Source organism: Aotus nancymaae, unplaced genomic scaffold, assembly GCF_030222135.1.
Source record: "Aotus nancymaae isolate 86718 unplaced genomic scaffold, 86718_ANA_hifiasm-v0.15.2.pri h1tg000062l, whole genome shotgun sequence".
Classification (NCBI taxonomy): domain Eukaryota; kingdom Metazoa; phylum Chordata; class Mammalia; order Primates; family Aotidae; genus Aotus; species Aotus nancymaae.
This window is the reverse complement of record NW_026988476.1, coordinates 44,286,780-44,306,576: the sequence shown is the minus strand read 5'-3', so window position 1 is coordinate 44,306,576 and position 19,797 is coordinate 44,286,780. Positions and strand designations below refer to the sequence as shown.

The following is a 19,797-nucleotide window of genomic DNA, read 5'->3' as shown; positions in this document are numbered from 1 at the left end:
AGGTGTTAAAAAGAGTCTGGCACCTCTCCTCTCTTTTACTTTCTCTTTAACCATGTGATCTTCACATGCCAATACCCCTTTGCCTTCCACCATGGGTGGAAGCAACCTGAGGCTCTGACCAGAAGCAGATTCTGGTGCCATTCTTCCTCTATAGCTTGTAGAAATGTGAGCCAAATAAACCTTTATAAACCAGATCAGTGGTTGACAGGGACTGGGAGAGGCCTGCCTGCAAGGCGGCAAGAGCAAACTCTTTGATACAGTAGCATCTTAGTCCATTTGTGTTGCTATAAAGGAATACCTTTATAAATTGCCCACCACAGGTATTCCTTTATAGCAATGAAAATGATACTTACCTGGCAGAGGAGATACCATGATCACGAAGGTGGTTTTCCCAGGGCGAGGCTTATCCATTGCACCCCGGTTGTGTTGACCCCTGCGATTTCCCCAAATGTGGGAAACTCGACTGCATAATTTGTGGTAATTGGGAGCTGTTGCTTTCGCGCTTTCCCCTGGAAAAAAAATAGCAATACAAATGGACTAAGACGCAACTGTATCAAAAAGTTTTCTTTTGCCACTTTTTAGTCAAGCCTCTCCCTGTCCCTGTCAACCACTGATCTGATTTATGTCCCTATAGTTTTGCTTTTTTTAAGAATTTTAAATATATCGGATCATAGAGTATGCCTTTTTGTGTGTCTTGGGTTTCTTTCTCTACCATAATGCTCTGAATATTCATCTAAGTTTTTGAATTTATCGGAAGTAATTTCTTTTTATTGGTGAGTAGTATTCTGTTGTCTGATGTCCCACAATTTATCATACACTAGTCTACAGACATTGGATTCATTCCAGTTTCAATGTTCCTTAACAGAACCCTGGTCACAGATGTTTGAGTGAGGTGGAATTTGCAGCCTCAGCCTCACATGCACAAAAGGCTTCACATTTAGACCTCTGATGTTATTTTCAAATAAATTATTCACTTAGTTACACTTGGACAGAATTGAAATGAGATGTTCATCTCCAGCTTTAAACATGTGATTCATTGTGGGACCACACTTTGTATTATAACTATGAATTGACCTTAAAAAATAAATTCTGTAAATATGAACTACATTTTTTGTCACTAATTCATTTAACATAAACTCTTAATATATGATCATTTTTGTAACTTGCTTTAGAATTTCTTCATTTTATAATAAACCTCAAGTAGATAAGTGGCCAGCTCTTGCTTGACTTCTGAGAGCCTCTCCTTTTCCCTTCAGATGAGGAAGACAAAGAGAGAGGGACACTGGATGGAGGGGACAGGCAGTAAATGTTTGAGGTGGAGAGCTGTTAGCACGAGGTGACCTTGAACTCTCACAGAAGTGTTCATCACAGCTGCATCTGAAATCAGAGGTGGCTTGAGGGGTTGTGATACTGGATACGTGAGGCAGTTGCCACAGTATTACCTCCAAGGCTTGGAGAGGTTAAGCAATTTATCCAAGATCACACAGTAAGTGATAGAACAATATTGTGTAGAAATTTTGATATTTTTACTGAGGTTCAAAAACCTTGTATCTAATCTTAATTTACTATTAGTTCACTGTGTGACCCCTACAAGCCATTTAAGCTCCGCAGATCTCTGTCTTTATTTGCAAAAGATGACGCTGGAATCCACAAGGTCCTCTGCATGATATGAATTCATCTTAATGTTAAAAATAGTAGAATCTAGAAAACTGAATAAGCAGGTAAGATACTTGTTTCTTGAATAAAATGAACATTTTCTCTCCTAGCAGAGTCCAAATGATTTTCTATTTTAAATAGAAATACCCCAGAGAAAAAAGAAACATTCTACTGGCCTTTAAAACAAACGTGAGCATTAAGAAGAATCTCAAATAGAGAAAGTAGATCTTATCAAGTATTTATAGAAACTGCAGATTGTTCGGACACAATCCAATACCTCATTTGATACTGGCAAGAGGCAAATGACACCTCAAACCTTCACAAATGCTTAAGCCAATTTTGTGAACAAAGGAATATCTGAAAGTGGCTCAAGTTTAAAGAAAGCCATATGTTTCTTGAGTGACATAACTTTAGGAGCTACTTGAGAAAATTGATAGGTTTTTCTAAAATCTTCATGGTTAAGGTCTAAAGCATAGTTAAGGTCTTAGCGTCCTTCTAAATTTAAGTTGCTTCAGTCATCAGGGTGTATTTTGGATTTATAATAACTACAAAGGGATGATAAATGGCCATCTGGGAACTGTTGATATTACTCCTTGGTGAGGACCCATACCCAGTATGGAGTCCTATGATCTTGTTTTCATTCTCATCTCTTTATTTTGAAAAATTTTAAGCACGAGAAAAATGAAAAGAATTGTGCAGTGAATATTTGTATACCCTCCACCTATATTCAACATTTGTTAACATTTTGCCATATTTGCATCATCCCTTTCTATATCTAATATTTGGTGGAAACATTTGATAGTAGGTTGTAGCTACCATAAATCACTCCTATGTGTACCAGCATGCATCACTTTAAAAATAAGAAAATCGGGGGCTGGGCGCGGTGGCTCACGCCTGTAATCCCAGCACTTTGGGAGCCCGAACTGGGTGGATCACGAGGTCAAGGATCGAGACCATCCTGGTCAACATGGTGAAACCCCGTCTCTACTAAAAATACAAAAAATTAGCTGGGCATGGGGGCGCGTGCCTGTAATCCCGGCTACTCAGGAGGCTGAGACAGGAGAATTGCCTGAACCCAGGAGGTGGAGGCTGCAGTGAGCCGAGATTGCGCCATTGCACTCCAGCCTGGGTAAAAAGAGCGAAACTCTGACTCAAAAAAATAAAAAATAAAAAATAAAAATAAGAACATTGTCCTACACATATACAATATTGTTATCTAAAATAACAATAGTTGTATAATATTTAGTATCCAATCCATATTCAATTTTCTTCAATTGTCTCAAAAATGTAATGTATATACTTATTTTTAAAATCAGGATTAAGGGTGCACACATTGCATTTGGTTGTTATGGATATTTAGTGTCTCTTAACTAGAATATATAGTCATTTTTTTACATTGATTTTTAAAGAGTCCAGCCAGTTGTCATGTAAAATGTCCCAAATTCTAGATTTTTCTGCTTGCTTCTTTATGGTGTTCTTGAACTTGTACTGCTATTTCCTTGTCTACAAATCAGAAGTAGGTCTAGAAGCTTGATTAGATTCAAGTTAAATCTGTTTGGCAAGAATATTTCATACATATTGTATACTTCTTATTGCACTGTATAATAAGACATGCAAGGTCAGGTTATCCTGCTATTAGAAACTCAGGTTTGGTCACTTGGTTAAGGTGGTGACTACCAGATTGTTCCATTATATGAGTACATTTTTCCCTTTTCAATTCGTAAGTAATCTGTGGAGAGAGACTTTTCACTCAATGGTTTTAGCAACCTTTAAGGATCCTCACCTATGACTAATTTTACAGTAGGGATAGCAATGTGGTAATTTTCTGAAATTCCATTATTACTTTTACATTTATTATGAAATAAAAGCTTTCTTTCTTTTTCTCTTTCTTCTCCTTTTCCTGTCTTTCTTGAGTTTCATTATGAATTCATGGATTTTTGTTTATTCAGAGTATTAGAGCCATCACAGATATTCTTTTTAATGCTCACGTTTGTTTTAAAGGCCAGTAGATGCAACTGCAAGCTGGCTTCTGGGTCCTTTCAACATGACTCTGTTAGTTTTTGAGTGCTGTTTTGTTTTTTGACATAATAACATGTACTTGGCTTATATTGGACATTTCCTAAAATTGCTGTTTTTTTCCCCAGGGAACCCCAGTATGTATATTAGTGGAAAATTAGAAACCAAGATTTGGGGGCTAGATGTCATTGTTCTTTCTGGACTGTTACTGCTTTTTGACTCTTTTTGGTGGACAGAGATGAGAATATACATATTTTAAGAATAATAAATTCCTTGTGTTTTAAATTAAAATTATGACATTTTCTTTATTTTATTGTCATGTATTGTCTTATGTTGAAAATCTTGGTTTCCAATAACATTAATGCAGACTTATTTGCTTTACCTAAAATGTATATAAAACAGTCTTAAAATTACAATTTTAATTAGCAATTTTATTGCTAGTATTTCTACTAGCAATAAATCTGTTTGCATTTATGTTATTCAAAATAACTATTTCCTCTGGGTGGACATTTTATCAAACTGAAATATAATTTGGATCATTTGTTTCTGCTTGTATTTTGCTTAAGGGAGTGTATTTTTCTTTTTTAGTTTTATTTTTTGAATATGTAAAACATTTATATGTTTCAAAAGTAAAAACTGTATAAAAGTATATTCCGAAATATTTTCATTTCTATCCCTTCCAACCTTTGCCTTACTTTTATTAGTTTTTTTGTAAAAATAAGATATATATTGTATTTATATGTTTATATATATACATATACATATATGCAAACATATGCATGTACATATATATATTTATATGCTTTTATTTATTTCTTATATAAAACATGGCACAGAGTGAGGAGAAGGTCATGTTCTCCATTTCTATCCAGAACTCAGCCATACTTGTTTCTTGAGGACAGGAAGGTTTGGACATATGGAGAATTAGCCAATGTGATGAATAGCCACCCATCCTGGGGTGGCTTCACAGGAGCTGCTGTGGACAAGGAGTGGGGTCAAAGCAGGACAGACCAAAATGGCTCAGGAACTGGAGTGCCAAACTTGACTGGTTATCTTAAAGAGGCCTGTTATCTGGCTCTCAGACCTGGAGTTTAATCTCTGCAAAGATAGAAACTACATTTGCCTCTATATCCCTAGCTCTTAGCACAGTATATCTTTTGAATGAATAACAGAATAAAAGGAGGCATATGCTATGATTTTTATGGTATGAAAAGAATGTAATTTTATTTTATGATCTATAAGCTAGTAAGGCCCAGTACATTTGGGATACAATGGTCTTAGATTGGGTTCCCTAGAAGCTGACTCAGGGGCAGGGTTTGTGTGCAAGTGATTTATTGTACAAGTTTTCCCAGGGGAGACTGGCAGGAGAGTGAGGGAAGAAGGACAGGGAAGGAGTAGGAGCCAATTAAGGATATGATTTCATGCAGAGTCCCACAGGCGGAAGCTTCGGCTTCATCTTGCTGAGAACCATGGAGGTTAAGTTAACCCTGGTGATGGGAGTGTCACTAGCTCTTACTTTTACTCCCAGACAAGAGAGCTGAACTTTCATACTCTACATTTATAAATAATTGGTCAAGGGCTGCTTCAGAGGAAAGTAAATTTCCAGGCATTTCTGGCTGTATTTGAGTGCAGGTAAGTGTCTAATATTGTCTGCTACAAATTATAGCTCTAGTTTCAAATGGAGTTATTTTCCTAAGCAACATTTTATAAAAAGAGCCATAAACATTAAATTTGACCAACTATAAATGATAGCTCTATATTTAGTAAAACTTTCTAAAGTGTGTTTTAAACCACATGTCCAAGTAGCTACAGAAATGTGTCTTTCAGAGGATACCTATCATTGTGTGCCATACAAAGTTCTTTCTAATTCCTGCCTTATTTCTTCTGCAGTAAATCAGTGTTCACCTTCATTAAGGTCATGATATTCATAAGATATTCTCTCTGAGGGGATTTTTATTTTGCAGGGGAATTAGGACAACTTAGCAGGTTTTGAAAAACAGAGATTTCTGTTTGGTTGTCCTATTCTCACTGCTTATTTCCCTGTAGAAAAGAGGCGGCTGAGGTTGCTCACTGGCTTAGATTGCCTTGGAAACAGCCTTTCCCTTTCCTTGAGTTGCCATCCCAGTGGCAGGGGCAGCTTCAAGATGTGACACAAACAGATCCACCTTCCAGTCGCATGAGTCGTTTGACTTGCGTTGGCTTTCTCACTCTTTGCTCCCACCACGTACCATCACTTTCCACCATCAAACAGACACAAAATTCACGACAAATTTAGCCCATACGTCTCTGAATCAAAACGTTTTCTCTCAGCCACGAATTCTGTCTTCTGCCTGTAACAGAGGATCACAATCTCATCCTTAAAATGTATTAAGTATTGATACATTAAAATGTATCAATCAATTGTTTAAGGAACAATACCTTCCTTAAATGTATTAAGTAAATGTATTAAGTGTTGAAGCAGTTATCCCCCCCGCCCCCTGCAAACTAATGTAATAAAGCTCCCAGTGAAAACTTGTTCTTTGAAATAGTCCTCTTGGGAGGCCAGTTATTTATTCTAAATAATTTAGAAACTCACCCTTTGGACTATGTAAAATGTTGTAGGTAGGGTTTTCTGGAAGCAGATGCTTTCAGCAGAGTCAGGGTAACAGATGAATTATTAGGGCTCAGCACCTATGAAGGGAAAAGGAAGCAGGATTGGGCTAAGGGAGAAGTTGGACTGTGATGCCGGCCTGACAAAGCTTCGGCCAACCTGGGGCAGGCAACTGTGGGCAAGTATTGCTTGTTAGGCTGCCTTGCTTTGGACCAAATGGCTGTGCCTGTATACTCCTCCCTTCCCAGTCACTGGAAGCTGGCTGTCCTGGAATGGCATCACCTCGGGTGAGATAGCTCTCTACAGCTGAACTAGACCCTGAAGCAGCTGACAGCTGGAAGCTGTCTTGCTGATCACAGTCCCCATGCTGGACACCAGGTCCTTCCATGAAGGGGGATTTGCGTTAGGGGACATATGTTTATGCCTAGCACGTAGAACCAGTTATAAATTCAATGAAAAACTCAACCTTACTACAATATTGTTAGGTGGCATGCTCAGTTTTACCAAATGTTAGAATTGGGAGACTTACAGAGGTTTTCTGGCCTAACCCTCACCTGACCCTCAGCTCTTACAGCTGCCTGACTTTTCCCTCAGGACCACTGCACTGAAAGCTAGAAGGTGGCATGACGCCTTCCTGTATCCCCCTCTCCTCAGCCCTCCACTGTCCTCTCCTTGCCTTTTTTTTTTTCTGGAGACAGAGTTTCGCTCTTGATACCCAGGCTGGAGTGCAATGGTGCGATCTCGGCTCACTGCAACCTCTGCCTCCTGGGTTCAAGCGATTCTCCTGCCTCAGCCTCCCGAGTAGCTGGGATTACAGGCACGCACCACAATGCCCAGCTAATTTTTTGTATTTTAGTAGAGATGGGGTTTCACCATGTTGACCAGGATGGTCTTGATCTCTTGACCTCATGATCCACCCACCTTGGCCTCCCAAAGTGCTGGGATTACAGGCATGAGCCACCGCGCCCGGCCCTCTCCTTGCCTTTAAGGGGCCCAAGTGGCTTCACAGGCTCACAGGTATTTTTCTGATTTAGAATGGAAAAAGAAAAGACAACCACTTAAAGGAAACTGAGAAGAAAGGTAAAAATTGAGTGGAAACTACTTCCTTGGGGTTTTAACCATGATGTGTGGGAATTATCCAGAAAAGCCTAGATCAGCCCCCTAAAGCAGACTAGTAAATGGAGGGCTACAAAGCCTTCATCAAAAGGTCTTCTGCCTTTCTACCTGTTGAATCTCTTCCAAAAATTATGTAGAGATTTGACTGTGAAACTAAGAAAAAAGAGTCTTGAAAGGCCTCCTTGACTGGTATTAATGGCCAAGTCTATGACTAGATGATCTCCGACCTCCATTCTCTCAACCGAAAATCTGTGTGGTGTTTCCTTCATTCATCCATCAAGTGTTTTATTGAGTGCCTACTATGTGCTAGGCCCCATGCCAAGCTCAGGGGAGACAGTAGAGAACTGTACAAGGCACAAAGTTGTTCACAGCCAAAGTTGGCTGAAGACTTCAAGCAGGGCTCCCAGCTGTTTCCCTCTGATTTTGACATGCCTTTCTAGGTTGTGCTAAACCCATTAGTTTACATGAAAGTGTTCTAAAGCTTGTGGCAGCTTTATTTTCCTTTTTAAGCCTTCCACTTCTGCTCCAACATCAGACTGAGTGAAGCAGAGGGCTGGCTTTCATTGTCAGTTTTTCTCCGTCTTTTTTTCCCCTGCTTTCTGCTTCTCTCTTCTTCCTTTGCTATTTGGGATCACAAGTCAGGGTTCTTAGGAAGGACTGTGGTGTGGGCGGTCTGGAGAAGGTAAGGGGTAGGGAAAGGAAAAGAGAATTGAGGGACGCCTTGGGGCTCCCATCAGGAACCTGGTGGACTGATGAAGTCCACTAAGTCCATTTACAGTAATAGCCAACATTTATTTAACACCAGCCATGTGCTCACCACGTATATTAACTCTCAGGACAGCTTACTGTTGGAAGGGGCAGTTAAGGAGGAGTTTATGCTGACTCAGGTTGAAGGTGAACCTAGGGGAAGGAGAGAAATTTAGCCAAAGTTTAGTTGATGGATGTTTTGTTTCTATTGCTCAAAGGGAAAAAAAGAGTTTAGCTAGTCATGTGTAAGGCAAAAGTTGGAAATTTGGAGTGTTTGTGTCTGGCTAAGGCCCGTGGGGCAGTGTGTTTCTCTTTAGAAGAGAACAAAAAAGAGTCGGGAGATATCTTTTACCACCCCTGTTTTCCAGGAGCACAGGGCTCAGGTACAATTCAGCTCTGCAGTTTTTACAGTAGTAGAAACGGAAACCACTTTATATAATAATAATATTTACTGTAACTCACAAATCCTCAAATAGTTCAAACACATTTGAAGTTGATTACTCACTTATGTGAAGTGCAGCATGAGTGTCCCTGATTAATTGGTGGTTCTCCTTCAAATACTGATTCAGCAACTCAGGATCCTAGGATCCTTGTATTCTGTGGTTCCACTGTTTTCAGCATGAGTTTGCTAAGGACATCTTGCTCATGGGCATCAAATTGCTGAAAGGGGTAAGAGCATGGAGGATCAGGTGTTCATGAGTCAGGCCTGGAAATGGCACTCATCATTTCTATTCACATTTTATTGGCTAGGCCATGGTCACCAGACCACACCAAAGTGTGAGGGAAGCTGGGAAATAAGGCCCTGCTGTGTGGCCTGGAAGAAGAAATGAGTTTGGTGAACAGGTGGCCAATTCCTCGCATAACTTCAATGTCTTGTCATTTATATTGCAAAATTAATGGTTGAATAAATTCTAGGTCAATAAGCAGCTTTAAAAAGAGACAAAGTTTTGTGTACTGATACAGAATAATTTTGAAAATGCTTTAAATATTAAAAATTAGTACAGAAGAGTTTTATAGCAAGTTAGGATATGTTTTCCCCCGCAAACAAACCAGATCACACCCTAAAAAATAGATATTCACACAGTGGCTCACGCCTGTAATCCCAGCACTTTGGGAGGCTGAGGCGGGTGGATCACAAGGTCAAGAGATCGAGACCATCCTGGTCAACATGGTGAAACCCCATCTCTACTAAAAATACAAAAATTAGCTGGGCATGGTGGCGCATGCCTGTAGTCCTAGTTACTCGGGAGGCTAAGGCAGGAGAATTGCCTGAACCCAGGAGGCGGAGGTTGCAGTGAGCCGAGATCGCACCATTGCACTCCAGCCTGGGTAACAAGAGCGAAACTCTGTCTCAAAAAAAAAAAAAAAAAGGATATTCACAAATATCCTATTATGCATAGGATACCTCTGGAAGAATTCACAAGAAACTTGCATCAGTGATTGCCTTTTCACTTGTTAAGGATTAAGAATTTGTTCTGACACATGGGCACAGAGAGGGGACTAACACACACTGGATCCTGTCAGTGGGTGGCAGGAAAGGGGTGGGAGAGCATTAGGACAAATAACTAATGCATATGAGGCTTAAAACCTTGACGACGGGTTGATAGATGCAGCAAACAACCATGGTACATGAATATCTATGTAACAAACCTTCACATTCTGCACATGCATCCTGGAACTTAAAGTAAAATAAAAAAATTGAAAAAAGAAAAAAAAATTGTTCTATTTTCTCCTGAGAATTACTAGGCATAGTTACCATAATGAGTTTTTCTTTTTATCTCTATGATTTAGCTCACATCGCTTTGCATTAATTCCTAGGTGTTCATTTGACACCCTCTTGGTTTTTAGTAGCAAATGCCTTTAATCAGGTTATGAAGTCATTTGATAAACGTTCTTTAGTCTTTGTGAGACATCTCTAGTAAGCAGTATTGAAATGATGGACCTGTCAAGAAACAAAATCTGGGTACTGAAATCTCATTCTTTGGCATTAAATAGACTCTTACTCACTAGCCAGCTTAAAATAGCCCCCGAATCACTCCTCACTCAGTTTGATTTTCATTGCAATACTTATTGCTAAAAAATGTGTTTGGTAATTATCCATCTCTCCTAGTAGAGTATAAGATACATGTGTGAGTGGACCTTCTGTCTATTCTGAAGGTGTCATGTGCTTAGGAGAATGTCATGTATCTGATGGTAGCTCAATAAAAGTTTACTGCATGTGTGTATGAATCTCCTTAGCTTGTTGCTTACTTTATATCTATTTTTCTTTCAAAGCTCACACTCATGTTACATTCTAAATTATCCAGTTTGCTACTCAGGATTTGAAGGCATTTTGTCCACAGCTTTATCATGACAATGACCACACTGTACTGCAATTGTTAGTTTACATACTTGTCTCTCAACCCTGAGCTTCTCAAGGGTGGAGATATCACCTGGTTAATCATTGTATCTTCAGTTCTTTGTACATAATAGATAAAGCCCTAAGGCAATATTTTGCATTTCTTAAAATTGTAAGAAAGAATGAGCTGGGTGCTGTGGTTCATGCCTGTAATCCCAGCACTTTGGGAGGCTGAGGTGGGCGGATCACCTGAGGTCGAGAGTTCAAGACCAACCTGACCAACATGGAGAAACCCCGTCTCTACTAAAAATACAAAATTTGGCCAGGCATGATGGTGCATGCCTGCAATCCCAGTTACTCAGGAGGCTGAGGCAGGAGAATTGCTTGAACCTGGGAGGTGGAGGTTGTGGTGAGCCAAGATTGTGCCATTGCACTCTAGCCTGGGCAACAAGAGCAAGACTCTATCTCAAAAAAGAAAGAAAGAATGACTTTGAAGAATCTCCATGTTTCTAATTGTTTGCATGATAATCTTTTTTTTTTTTTTTTTTTTTTTTTGAGACGGAGTTTCGCTCTTGTTACCCAAACTGGAGTGCAATGGCGTGATCTCGGCTCACCGCAACCTCCACCTCCTGGGTTCAAGCAATTCTCCTGCCTCAGCCTCCAGAGTAGCTGGGACTACAGGCACGCGCCACCATGCCCAGCTAATTTATTTATATTTTTAGTAGAGATGGGGTTTCACCTTGTTGACCAGGATGGTCTCGATCTCTTGACCTTGTGATCCACCCGCCTTGGCCTCCCAGAGTGCTGGGATTATAGGTGTGAGCCACCGCGCCCGGCCTGCATGATAATCTTAAATTGACCATTGATTTGTTATTTGGCATTAAATAAAGGAGTGTATTAGTCTGTTACCTTGTTGCTAATAAAGACATACCCAAGACTGGGTAATTTATAAAGGAAAGAGATTTAATGGACTCACAGTTACACATGGCTGGGGAAGTCTCACAATCATGGCTTAAGCTGAATGAGGAGCAAAGTCACGTCTTACCTGGCTGCAAGCAAGAGAGCACGGGAGCACGGGCAGGGGAACTCCCCTTTATAAAACCATCAGATCTCGTGAAACTTATTCACTATCACAGGAACAGCATGGGAAAGACCCACCCCCATGATTCAATTACCTCCCACTAGGTCTCTCCCATGACACGTGGGAATTATGGGAGCTACAATTCAAGATGAGATTTGGGTATGGACACAGCCAAACAATATCATTTTACCCCTGGCCCCTCCCAAATCTTATGTTGTCATGTTTCAAAACCAATCATGCCTTTCCAACAGTCCTCTAAAGTCTTAATTCATTTCAGCATTAACTCAAAACTTGACAATCCAAAATCTCACATGACACAAGGCAAGTCCCTTCCACCTATGAGCCTGTAAAATTAAAAGCAAATTAGTTACTTCCTAGATACAATGAGGGTACAGGCATTGGGTAAATAGTCATTCCAAATGAGAGAAATTGGCCATACGAGGGGCCACAGAACTCATGCAATTCTGAAATTCAATAGGGCAGTCATTAAACCTTAAAGTTACAAAATGATCTTCTTTGACTCCATGTCTCAGGTCATGCTGATGCGAGAGGTGGGCTCCCATGGCCTTGGGCATCTTTACCCATATGGCTTTGCAAGGTGTGGACATCCTGGCTGCTTTCGCGGGCTAGTGTTGAGTGTTTGTGGCTTTTCCAGGCACATGGTACAAGCTGCCAGTGGATCTAACATTCGGGGGTCAGGAGGATGGAGGCCCTCTTCTCACAGTTCCACTAGGCTGTGCCCCAGTGGGAACTCTGTGTGGGGACTACAACCCAACATTTCCTTTCTGCACTGCCCTAGCAGAGGTTCTCTATGAGAAAGAGTAAAAAAGATACTTTTCAAGAATACAGAGATAGTTAAATGCAGATTATGATAAAACAAACTAGAGAGGGGAAAAAAGCTTCAGAAAACCAAGAAAGTGGAATTAAAAGTGAGGAAGCTTGTTGTTGAATCAAGATGAGGGAGTTCTAGTGCATAATTTGAATCTAAGGAGGACCTAGATAGTAGTTGTTTAGTGGAAAACTTTGAAATAGGCCACAAAAATTCTAGTGATGTAAATCCATTGTGAGAGTGTGGTTGACACCTTTGTGCCCTCAGCAGAGCAACATGTGAAACAAGGTGAATTCAGTTTTTCAGCTGAAATGTGAGACAATCATTCAAAATATAACTCAAGAAGACCATGCTTTGAGAAAAAACCAGAGGGGTACTGCTCATAGGAAAAAATGATGTTTTTGGTCTTTAATCTGATCTCAGCTCTCTGGTCTAGCTGGGGAGGTTAACTAAAATAAAATCCAGTATGTTTACCAAGCTAAGCTGCCCTTAGGGGGTTGAGGTTGTTTCCAAAAAATTTCATTGATTCAGCAGGATAAAGTATGATTTTAATGATTATTTTCTAGACATGCAACATTCCTGAGAATTATAAAATATCAGTTAATTTTTCAACCAAAATAACATTTTAATTTTACTCAATTAGGTAAGACAACAGAAGATGAAGTTAATTTTGAAATCCTTTTGTAAACTATAAAAACTGTGCTAATGCTAGTAGCTATTATTATAATTATAATTACCATTGTTCTGCTGGTAAATGTGAGAAAGGCAATAGGGAGTTAGGAGAAACAGACCTTCTCTTTCAGTTGAGTTAAACAGATTTGTTTCAACTTCATGTCTGACTAAAGAACATGATTGGTTTCTGAAATGGTGGAGACTGACCCTGATATCAACCCCTGAAGTGATTCCTGCAGAACCTCTGAACTCTACGCTGTCACATCATGGATGACAGCCAGGATATTGAGTCTATTTCAAACTGACTCAGTGGGGCAGAGAATCATTAATATATTTATCACCACAGGTATTAGTTATATGTCACTATCGCGAAACTGCAGTGTTTTTTATTCTTTTGTTTGTTTTATCAGAAGTTGTCTGCCTTTTAAAATTTTATTTGTACTCCTCTGTTTGTTTTCTTTATAGGTAGACACTCCTGTTTCTGAAAATCTTCCAAATTTTACATAGTTTGTAAACTAGATAATAAAAATGAAATCCAGTTAGAAAATAGGTGAAAGATATAGAGAGACGTTTTACCAAAGAGAATGTGCAGTTTGTAAATAAGTGTGTGGGAAGTTGTTCAACATCATTAGTCATCGGGGAAATTCAAATTAAAACTACAATGAGATATCATTACACACCCATCAGAATAGCTAATATAAAAAATAGTGGCCAATGGTAGGGAACAACACACACCAGGGCCTGTTGGGAGTGGGACGAGGGGAGGGAGAGCATTGAGACAAATAGCTAATGCAATTGAAGCCTAAAAGCTAGGTGACGGGTTGATAGATGCAGTGAACCACCATGGGACGCAAAGCTGCACATTCTGCATGTGTATTCTGGAACTTAAGATTAAAAAAACACAACACCAAAATGCTAGAGAGGATGCGGAGAAAGTGGATCCGTTATTGCTGGTAGGAACATAAAATGGTGCAAAACACTTAATTTAGAGTCATGTAAAAATTTGTACATGAATGTTTATAGCAATAATTAAAATTATTTTTAAATTTTCATTTGTGGTAAAATACAGCATAATATTTGTGATCCTAACCATTTTTAAGTGTGTAGTTCAGTAGTTTTAAGTGTAGTCACATTGTTGTGCAACTAACCTCTATGGAGTTTATCTTGCAAAACTGAAACTCTATCTATTAAACAACAATTCCCTATTTCCCCCTCTACTCCAAACTGGCAAACTCCATTCTTGTTGTTTCCATGAATTTAACTACTTTGGCTACTTCATATAAGTGAAATTGTACAGTACTTGTCTTTTTATGACTGGCTTCACTTAGCATAATGTTCTCAAGGTTCAGACACATTGTAGCATTCATCAGTTTCTTTCCTTTTTAAGGATAATCTTCCATTGTAGGTACATACCACATTTTGTTTATCCGTTCATCTGTCGATGCTTCCACCTCTTGGCTGTTGTCAACAATGCTGCCATGATCATGAGTATACAAATATCTCTTCCAGTCTCAGAGGTAAAATTGCTAGGTCATACGGTCATTCTATTTATAATTTTTTGAGGAACTGCTATACTGTTTTCCATAGCAGCTGCACCATTTTACATTCCTGCCAACAATGCACAAGGGTTGCAGTTTTTCCACATCCTTACCAACACTTGTTATTTTTCATTCTTTTGTTAGTGGCCATCTAATAGGTGTGAGGTGGTATTTCTTTGTGGTTTTGATTGCATTTACCTAGTAATTTGTGATGTTGAGCATCTTTTCATGGCCTTATTGGCTCTTTGTATATCATCTTTGGAGAAATGTCTATTCTCATTTTAAAACTGGTTTGAAGTTTTTGTTATTGAATTGTAAGAGTTCTGTATATTCTGGATATTAACATTTTATCAGATATATTATTTGTAAATATTTTGTTTTATTCTATAGGTTTCTCTTTTGCTCTACTATGTTCTTTGATGCTCAGAAATCTTAAATTTTGGTGTAGTCCAATTTATCTACTTTTACCTTTTACTTTTGTTGCTTGTGGTTTTGGTATCATATTTCTTTCTGTTTTTTTTTTTTTTTTTTTTTTTTTTCTGAGATGGAGTTTTGCTCTTGTTACTCAGGCTGGAGTGCAATGGCGCGATCTCGACTCACTGCAACTTTCACCTCCCGGGTTCAAGCAATTCTCCTGCCGCAGCCTCCCGAGTAGCTGGGCCTACAGGTGTGCACCACCATGCCCAGCTACTTTTTGTATTTTTAGTAGAGACGGGGTTTCACCATGTTGACCAGGATGGTCTCAATCTCTTGACCTCATGATCCACTCACCTCGGCCTCCCAAAGTGCTGGGATTATAGGCATGAGCCACCGCGCCCAGCCTTGGTATCATATTTCAAGAAAACTTCGCCAAATCCAATGACATGAAAGTTTAGTCTTCTGTTTTTTTTCTAAGAGTTTTATAGTTTTAGCTCTTGCATTTAGGTCTTTGATCCATTTGGAGTTAACTTTTTCTATGTGATGTAAGGTAACGATTGAAATTTCCCTCCCTCCCTGCCTCCCTCCCTGCCTGCCTCCCTCCCTTCCTTCCTTCCCTCCCTCCCTCCCTCCTTCTTTCTTTTTTGCATGTGGATATCTAGTTTTCCTAACACGATTTGTTGAAGAGAATGTCTTTTCCCATTGAATGGTCATTTTGAGATATTCCTGGTTCATTGAGAAGATTTTTGCTTGAAACCTAGATATTTTCATAAGATTCTGAATCTTATTTGAACCTTCTGTTTTAACTAGCTTCTCTGACACTGCTCCAGCAAGGGGAGGGGAGGACACTAATTTGTTACTGTCAGGTGGAGGTAAAATTTCTAACGCAACTGGCCTCTGTTGACACCCAAGGTAGGGGACTTTTTGTAATTGCTAGACAGGAGTGAGAGTTCGAGCTCTCCAGGTGGTCTGCAGTGACACCTTGGTGAGGGTGATCTTATTACTGCTGGGTGTTGGTAAAAGTCCTGATTCTCTGCTAGGCCTCCTGTGACACCTCCCCACCAGAAAGGGAAGTATGTTTCCTTGCTGCTGAGTGAGTTGGAAGTCCAGGCTTATCATATGATTTCCACTGACACTGTGGGGAGGCTTCATGACGAGCTCTCAGGAAAGACAGTCTCAGGTCCCTGGCTGGATACCACTCTTTCAGAGATGCTGGGACACCTTGTTACAGCCTTGTGAGATTACAAGTCTAGGCTGCCTACTTGGCTTGTGCTAGCATGGGTGGGGTAGGACCATAGTTTTTATTTTTTAAATTTTTCCATAAGTTATTGGGGTACAGGTGGTATTTGGTTACATGAGTAAGTTCTTTAGTGGTGATTTGTGAGATTTTGGTCCAGCCATCACCCTAGCAGAATATACTGCACCATATTTGTAGGTTTTTGTCCCATGCTCCCTCCCACTCGTCCTCCCAAGTCCCCAAAGTCCATTGTATCATTCTTAGGACTTTGCGCCCTCATAGCTTCACTCAAACTTATCAGTGAGAACATAGGATGTTTGGTTTTCCATTCCTAAGTTACTACACTTAGAATAATAGTCTCCAAACTCACTCATCCAGGTCACTGCAAATGCTGTTAATTCATTCCTTTTTATGGCTGAGTAGTATTTCATATATGTCACAATTTCTTTATCCACTTGTTGATTGATGGACATTTGGGTTGGTTCCATGATTTTGCGACTGTGAATTGTACTGCTATAAACAGGCATGTGGAAGTATCTTTTTTCGAATAGTGACTTCTTTTCCTCTGGGTAGATACCCAGTAGTGGGATTGCTGGATCAAATGGTAGTTATACTTCTAGTTCTTTGAGGAATCTTCACACTGTTTTCCATAGTGGCTGTACTAGTTAACATTCCCACCAGCAGTGTAGAAGTGTTCCATGTTCATCATATCCATGCCGCATCTACTGTTTTTTGATATTTTAGAGTATGGTCATGCCTGCAGAAATAAGATGGTATCACATTGTGGTTCTGATTTGCATTTCCCTGATTACTAGTGATATTGAGCATTTTTTCATATGCTTTTTGGCCATTTCTATATCTTCTTTTGAGAATTGTCTATTCATGTTCTTAGCTCACTTTTTGATGGGATTTTTTTTTTCTTACTCATTTATTTAAGTTTGTTATAGATTCTGGACATTAGTCCTTTGCCAGATGTATAGATTGTAATAATTTTCTCCTACTCCATGGGTTGTCTGTTTACCCTGCTGACTGTTCCTTTTACTGTGCAAAAGCTCTTTAGTTTAATTAGGTCCCAGCTACTAGTCTATGTTTTTGTTAACATTTGCTTTTGGGTTCTTGGTCATGAAATTCCTGCCTAACTCAATGTCTAGAATGGTTTTTTCAATGTTACCTTCTAGATTTTTTAGAGTTTCGGGTCTTAGGTTTAAGTCCTTAATCCATCTTCATCTGATTTTTGTATTAGGTGAGAGATGAGGATCCAGCTTCATTCTCTGACATGTGGTTTGCCTATTATCCCAGCACCATTTGTTGAAAAGGGTGTCCTTTCCCCATTTTATGTTTTTGTTTGCTTTGTTGAAGATCCGTTGGCTGTAGGTATTTTGGTTTATTTCTGGGTTCTCTATTCTGTTCTGCTGGTCTATGTGCCTATTTTTATATTAATACCATGCTGTTTTGGTGATGATAGCTTTATAGTTTGAAATCAGGTAGTGTGATGCCTAGAGGTTGTTTTTTTTTTTTTTTGCGTGGTCTTGCTTTGGCTATGCAGGCTCTTTCTCGGTTCCATATGAATGTTAGAATTGTTTCTTCTAATTCTGTGAAGAATGATTGGTAGTATTTTGATGGGGATTGCATTGAAGTTGTAGATTACTTTTGTCAGTATTGTCATTTTCACAATATTGATTCTGTCCATCCATTAGCATGGGATGTGTTTCCATTTGTTTGCATTGTCTATGATTTCTTTCAGCAGTGTTTTGTAGTTTTCCTTGTAGAGGTCTTTTTGATTCCTTTGTTAGGTACATTCCTCAGTCTGATTTTTTTTTTTTTGTAGCTATTATAAAAGGGGTTGAGATCTTGATTTGATTCTCTGCCTGGTTGCTGTTGGTATGTAGAAGAGCTACTGATTTGTGTACTTTAATCTTGTATCTGGAAACTTTGCTGAATTCTTGTATCAGTTCTAGGAGTTTCCTGGAGGAGTTCTTAGGGTTTTCAAGGTAAACGATCATATTGTCAGCAAACAGAGACTTCCTCTTTACTGATTTGGATGCCCTTTATTTCTTTCTCTTGTCTGATTGCTGCGGCTAGGACTTCCATTATTATGATGAAGAGGAGGGATGAAAATGGATATCCTTGTCTTATTTCAGTTCTCAGAGGGAATATTTTCAACTTTTCCCCATTCAGTATTATGTTGGTTGTGGGGTTGTCATAGATGGCTTTTATTACATTAAGGTATGTCTCTTGTATGCCAATTTTGCTGAGAGTTTTAATCATAAAGGGATGCTAGATTTTGTGGAATGCTTTTTCTGCATCTATTGAGGCAATCCTATTATTTTTGTTTTTAATTTTGTTTATGTGGTGTATCACATTTATTGACTCGTGTATGTTAAACCATCCCTACACCCCTGGTATGAAACCCACTTGATCACGGTAGATTATCTTTTTGATATGTTGTGGATTTGGTTAGCAAGTATTTTGTTAAGGATTTTAGGATCTATGCTCATCAAGGATATCAGTGTGTAGATTTCTTTTTTGGTTGTGTCCTTTTCTGGCTTTTGTATTAGAGTGGTGCTGGCTTCATAGAATGAATTAAGGAGAGATTCTTTCTCTATCTTGTGGAATCCTGTCAAAAGGATTGGGACCAATTCTTCTTTAAATGTCTGATAGAATTCTGCTGTGAATCTGTCTGGTCCTGGGCTTTTTTTTTTTTTCTTGTTGGTAATTTTAAAATTACCATTTAAATCTTGCTTCTTGTTATTGGTCTACTCAGGGTAGCTAATACTTCTGATTTAAGCTAGGAGGGCTGTATCTTTCTAAGAATTTATCCATCTTTTCTAGGTGTTCTGGTTTATGTGTGTAGAGGTGTTGATAGTACCCTTGAATCATCTTTTGTATTTCAGTGGTTTCAGTTTATAATATATTCTGTTTTGTTTCTTAGGTTATTTGAATTTTCTCTCTCCTTTTCTTGGTTAATCTTGCTAATGGTTTATCAATTTTATTTATCTTTTCAAAGAACCAACTTTTTGTTTCATTTATCTTTTGTATTTTTTTTTTTTGTTTCAGTTTCATTTAGTTCTGCTCTGATTTTGGTTATTTCCTTTCTTCTGCTATGTTTGGGTTTGATTTCTTTTTGTTTCTCCAGTTCCTCGAGGTTGTCTGTGCTCTTTCAGACTTTCTGCTTTAGGTGTTTAGGGCTATGAACTTTCCCCTTAGCACTGCCTTTGCTGTATCCAGAGGTTTTGATAGGTTGTGTCATTTGTCATTTAGTTTGAAGAATTTTTAAATTTCCATCTTGATTTCATTTTTAACTCCATTCTCGTTCAGGAGTAGGTTATTTATTTATTTGCCATGTATTTGCATGGTTTTGGGATCTCCTTTTGGAGTTTATTTCTAGTTTTACTCTACTGTGATCTGAAAGAGTGTATGATATAATTTCAATTATCTTAAATTTACTGAGGCTCATTTTAAAACCTATCATATGGTCTATCTTGGAGAAAGTTCCAGGACCATCACTTTTTGTTTTTTGTTTTTCTATGGTGTTTGGTTGGAGTACAGCAAATACTGTC

General features: G+C 38.9%; 1 non-coding gene across 1 annotated transcript; it reads left to right on the top strand.

Annotated features, from left to right (window-relative positions):
* The first annotated feature begins 345 nt into the window (after nucleotides 1-345).
* LOC135270493 (U1 spliceosomal RNA) lies at nucleotides 346-512 on the top strand. The gene has a single exon (XR_010338663.1). It is a non-coding gene; the product is annotated as a U1 spliceosomal RNA (small nuclear RNA).
* The last annotated feature ends 19,285 nt before the right edge of the window (nucleotides 513-19,797 follow it).